This window comes from Condylura cristata, unplaced genomic scaffold (assembly GCF_000260355.1).
Source record: "Condylura cristata isolate star-nosed mole 26May11 unplaced genomic scaffold, ConCri1.0 scaffold00029, whole genome shotgun sequence".
In the NCBI taxonomy this organism is placed as follows: Eukaryota; Metazoa; Chordata; class Mammalia; order Eulipotyphla; family Talpidae; genus Condylura; species Condylura cristata.
In genome coordinates this window covers 22970110-22975855 of record NW_004567130.1, presented here as the reverse complement: position 1 = coordinate 22975855, position 5746 = coordinate 22970110, and the positions used below count along the sequence as shown (strand labels likewise).

The 5746-nt window shown below is 47.3% G+C and overlaps 1 protein-coding gene across 1 annotated transcript in view; it reads left to right on the top strand.

Moving 5' to 3' along the window:
• Positions 1-5746, top strand: part of KIF26B (kinesin family member 26B) — a 243355-nt gene that overhangs the window by 5228 nt on the left and 232381 nt on the right. The gene's annotated exons all lie outside the window — the stretch shown is intronic.

Genomic DNA, 5746 nt, shown 5'->3' with positions numbered 1-5746 from the left:
GGATGGATGCATATATGGAAGGATGGATGGATGGATGGATGGATGGATGGATGGATGGATGGATGGATGGATGGATGCATAGATGGATGGATGCATAGATGGATGGATGCATAGATGGATGGATGGAGGGATGGATGGAGGGATGGAGAGATGGATGGAGAGATGGATGGAGGGATGGATGGATAACTGAGATAGGCAGATACATAGATGATAGATGATAAATTATATAGATAGGTAGGTAGGTAGGTAGGTAAATAGATAGATGATAGGTAGGTGGATAAGTAGGCAGATAGTTTAGTTTCCTACAACAGCCACACCAGATCATCATAAACAAGATGAATTAAAACCACAAATTCTCTCAGAGTTCTGGAGGCTAGAAGTTCAAAGTCAAGGTGACAGCAGGGCAGTGCTCTCCCTGAAGGCTCTCGGGGAGAATCCTTCCTTGACTCTTCCTGCTTCTGGTGGCACCAGCACTTTTTAATGATTCACTTCAATTTCTGATTTGTTTATTTTAATGAGATAATGCTGATTCCAACACAGTATGTGATTCAGATGTGTATGATCACACCCCTGGGGCCCTCCCTGGTGGCCCAGCAGGTTAAAGCACAGCACTCAGAAGCTAAAGCCACTTCAGCATGAGTTTGATCCCTGCCCCACAGGTGACCCACGTGACCTCTCCTGACCCACCTGCTGCTCCCCTCAGCAGTGTACTTCATCCATCTGCCTGTTCTGCTCCCCCCTGTCTCTGGTGAATCTTCACCACCTCTGCACCTCTGACCTGTACCCCAGTTCTGTATGCATCAATAAATAAACCTTAAAAAAAAATACCCCTTTAGAAGTAGAACATTCACCGCATTCTTTTCCATCTGACTCTCTCACTCCAGTCTCTGCCTCTGTACTCACACAGTCTCCTCTGTTTCTCCGTGCTATTAGAAAGACAGCAACCATGGGCTTTAGAGCCCACCCTAATCTTAATATGTGCAGCCTCTCTGTCCAACTACAGTCACATTCTGAGGTCTGAGTGTTCATGGATTTTAAAGGTGGATAGATGGAGAGATAGTGGGGAGAGGGCGAGAGAGAGCTGGGTGTAGATAGGTGATAGGTGGGTGGAAGGGAGGGGAGCACTGAGCAGGTCCAGCAGACCTTCGCTCCTTCCTTGCAAACCTCTTCTGAAAAGTGGATGGGTGCAGATGTTCATCACGGATCATCCCTGGGGAGTCCGAATTCACATTCTTTGGCTGGAGGGAAATAAAGAGAAGGGAGAAAGAAGAAACAGGCAAAGCCAAGAGAGGGCAGGACACCCTTGCAGATGGAGAGGAACAGCCCAAGCCAGCAATGAGTGCCAGAGGGAAGGATGTGCATGTTAGCTGCATTCACAGAGAAAATGTTGAGTGGCTATGGCATGGTGGCTTTTTGCTCGTTGACCTTGCGTGTAATAATAGATTCCTTCTCTGTCTTCAAAGATAGTTTGTGCGTTCACAATTCACAACCACAGGTATAAATCCAGCACGTCCTGAAACACCGCTCGGGGATAAGCCTGTTTAGCACGGCGGTTTGAGTCTGATGAGGCTCTGTCCTGTGCTGGTGAGGTTCTGTCCTGACCCACCTAATTCGAGTTAAATTTATGGATGGACTTATCTTTTCTTTTCTTTGTTCAACATATGCTTGTTTATTTTTATTTTTTTATTAAGCTTGTATGTCTATTTACATTGTGGTCTTTTTAGAAGTACTCCTAGGCCCCAGAAAGAGTTAGAAATAATGGGTAAAATGCTGTGCCCCTGAAAACAGTATTTCTAAGTCACCTGTCGCTCTTTTGACACTGGGTGGTGAGGGCGGGTGGAAAAGTGGGTGTTCGCTCTCAATCCGGAGGACAGCTCAGCTCCTTTCCTCTGCCTCCCTCCGGCAAAGCTTGGTGGAGAGCAGATCTGAGCACTGCTGTATCTGGGCGAAGCTGAGAGCATGTGTGAGAGAAAGTTTTTTTGTAGCTGTTTTTGTTTCAAACAAGTTCCCACATCCTATCTCATCTCAGCTGTCTTCTCCAGTTGTATTGACATATTTGCATTTTAAAAATGATTGATTTATTTATTACTGTGAACATTCTCTTAGTTTTAAAACTTTTTTTTTTTAGATTTATTTATTTATTCATAGAGAACTGGGGTACAGGCCAGAGATGTGGAGGGTGATAGGATTCACCAGAGACAGAGTGGGGAGCAGAACAGGCAGATGAGCGGAGCAGCGGGCGGGTCAGGAGAGGTCTGCGGCGCCATGTGGTCACCTCCGGGGCAGGCGGGAATCGAACTCATGCGGAAGTGGCTTTAGCTCCTCAGTGCAGTGCTTTAACCCGCTGCGCCCCCAGGGAGGGCCCCATTCTCTTAGTTTTTAAAATCTATTTGTATATATTGTACTTATATGCTTGTACACTTGATACTTATTTTTCCCCCAGTTTTGTAAGTTATAATTACAGTTGGTTACCACATTCAATTTAGTTAACATTCATACTACATACTTCTAAGTGGCGTGTATGTGTGTGTGTGATGAGAACTTTTAAGATCTGTCCATTTAGAAACTTCCAAATATGCAACACAGTATTGTTGACTATAGTCACCATGCTCTACATCACATTCTCAGAACTTAGTTTTCTTTACAGAGTTGAGGAAAAGAACTCAGGGAGACAGCTGTCCAGAGTTCTTTGGTGAGGGGCTATCAACAGCTACTGCTGTATTTTTTTTTTAACTTATTTTTCGAAGACAGTCTGAGACTGATACTTATCAAGAATTTTATCCAGGCCTCCAACAATGGAAGACTGGATGTTGGGTCATGCTGGATTTCCTGCTCACACACCAGAATGAAAAACCCGGTTTCCTTGCTTACTGTGTGACCTCTAGCAAACTCCTTAACTGTGATGTGTCTGTATTTTCTCCTCTGCAACGTGGAAAGTTGCCGAGCTATTATGGGGATTATCTAAGATAATGTTGGTGAAATACTTAGCGCTGTATCTGACACACCCCTCAGTTAAGTGACTTGAAACAATCTTGAAGGCCATCTTCTATTAGTCAACTCAGGTTCTCATGAGTCAAGAATTCAATCAGGGCCTGCTTTTCTGATCCAAGTACCAGAGGTCAATGAAAAAAAAGAAAAGCAAATCTATAAAATGAAGACAAGCACATGATATAAATGTTACCTCTCACACACCCAGAAAAATTGGCCACCTCTAACATATTACCACAAACCAGCTTTCTATATGTGCAGCACATCTTACTTGACAAGGCCCTGTTCTACCTGGAATGATCTCATTCCACCATGAAACCGTAATGAGTAAATTGATAAAATATTGAAAGGTCCATGGGCCATTCCCCCCCCAATCCCATTTGAAGGTTTTTTCAATAGACTCAAATTGTTTCAAACTCTACTAGATAGTAGAGTGGTGGAATTTAAAATAATCCCCCAAAGTAAAACCTCATTTTTGGGAATGAATTTGAAGTTTGGCCTCTGTCGTGACTGGTGTTGAAGGACTGCTTTGCCACAGGATACCCAGGTCAGCCATCCTTGCTACCTCATTTACATGCTGTGACCAACACCGAATTGCATTGCATTAACGCCCTTCTTTTTCACTTATATCTTTATAAATCATAATTTTTAAAAATTATTGTGTCATTTGGGATCCTTCCTACACTGGAAAATTGAAGTCTCTTTCTAACCTACCCCACCCCAGGAATACACCTAATTCATTTCAGTTTGAGATTTTACCGTGCTAACAGTCTTTAGCGTGACCAATTAGCACGCCTCTATCTTATAGAGGTATTTGTGAGGATTAGTTAATGAGTCATATGTTTCATAGGCCCAAGTCATTCCCAGGGAGTCATTTAGGTGTGTAGGAAGCCTATTAGTCACCACTTTGAGGGCTCTGGAGACCACTTAGTGCATTGCTGCTGCCTCAGTGGCCTCAAAGAGTCACGGTGTCCTTTCGGTAGCTTATCTGCGAGGAACTGAGACTCCGAGGGAGAAGGTGCCCGTGAAAAGCAAACCAGCAGCAGCCACATTACACTGATGGCTGCGATCAGGAGTTTTCTCATTCCATGACTAATCCGAGCCGAGGAGACCGTTTCCATCCCCTTAGCAAGACTGGTTTCCCTGAGTCCTTGTGGATAAGGCTGTGGGAAGATTGAGCCGTGAGTCCGTTTTGTGACACGTTCCCTCTTGCTCAAGCAAACAGATGTCACTGGTACCTATGGAAACAACTGGAAGGGCCGCACTGTGCCTTAGAGGACAGACTGGAGCCCAGAAATGTCAAGGGACCTGCCCAAGGTCACACAGCTGGGAAATGCCAGAGCCGGTCACAGCATGGCTTCCTGGCCGCTGGTCCTGTCTCCCCCTGCCCTGCTGAGGAAGCGGTCAGTCCCACAGCCTGGGCAAGCGGGCGCCTCCCGGGAGTGGGATCCGCAGCAGTTCCCAACTTTTCCCTTGGGAGTCTGTGTGAGTAGCACTTCCAGGTCAGGTGCACCTTGGATCGGGAATTTCTGTTTGCCTCCTGCTTGGTGGCGGCCCTGTGTCACATCTGCCCTGTGTCACATCTTCTGGCTGGGGGGGTGGGGAGGCAGGTGGGGACAGAGCTTGGGCCAGACAGACAGACAAAGGCGTGTAAACAATGCTGCCATCTAGTGAGACTTTAATTTACCCAAGAGAGGCACGTAATGTGCCTAGCACAAGTTATCATAATTATTAATTTTACTAATTAAGATTAACAAGGAAACAGGGTTTCATTGGTCTTTTTAAGATCTATTTATTTATGCAGGCAAGAACTGGGGTACAGGCCAGATGTTGGGGGTGGAGTGAGAGGATTCCTCAGAGACAGAGCAGGGAGCAGAACAGGCAGACTGAGGAAGCTGACTGCTGAGGGGAGCAGCGGGCGGGCCAGGAGGGGTCTGCCGTGCCCTGGGGGTCAGCTCCCTGGCTGGGGATCGGTCTCAAGCTGCAGTGGCTGTGGACAGCTTCACAGACCTGCTCTTTAACCCTCCGTGCCAGCAGGGAGGGCCCAGCTTCATTGGTCTTCGTTTAATAGAGTACCGTATGTTTATTTTGAATAAGATTTTACTTACTTATGCGTAGAAGAACTGGGGTACAGGCCAGAGTGGGGGGCAGGTGAGAGGAGTCACCAGCGACAGAGTGGGGACAGAACAGGTGGATCAATGAAGTGCACTGCTGAGGGGAGCAGCGGGCGGGCCAGGAGCGGTCTGCCGCGCCCTGTGGTCACTGCCTGGCCAGGACTGGAGCTCTGAGGCCACAGCAGTGACAGTGCTCAGACATAGCCCCGAGGCCACCAGGGAGACCCAGGTGCTGTCCTATGTTACCGACAATAAAATACAAAGAACTAAAAGTCTTCATTCCATCCCCACGTCTATGACGTGCGTCGTGGGTGGAGGCAGTTTCTCACCTAGGAAGAAGCACAGCAGGACAGAAGTCCTTTCCGTTCTCAGCTTTGTCACAGGCGCCTCGGGGCTTTAGCATTCACGTCCCCATAGGTGTGCTTGTCCTCAACTGCGTTTGCTTCTTTCTGAAGTGACCAAATCCACTTTCTCTTGCCTCTGGAAGCCTCTGTGATGCTGGCCAGTGTAGTTGTTTGCCCAGGCGGTCATCGTGGTGACGCTTGCTGGGCCCCAGCGAGGTGCAGGCTCCGTGCTTAGTGCTGCAGCTGAGGGGAGTGTCCTACGGGGGACAGGTCAGTGTAAACGACACCCCCCCGCGCAGG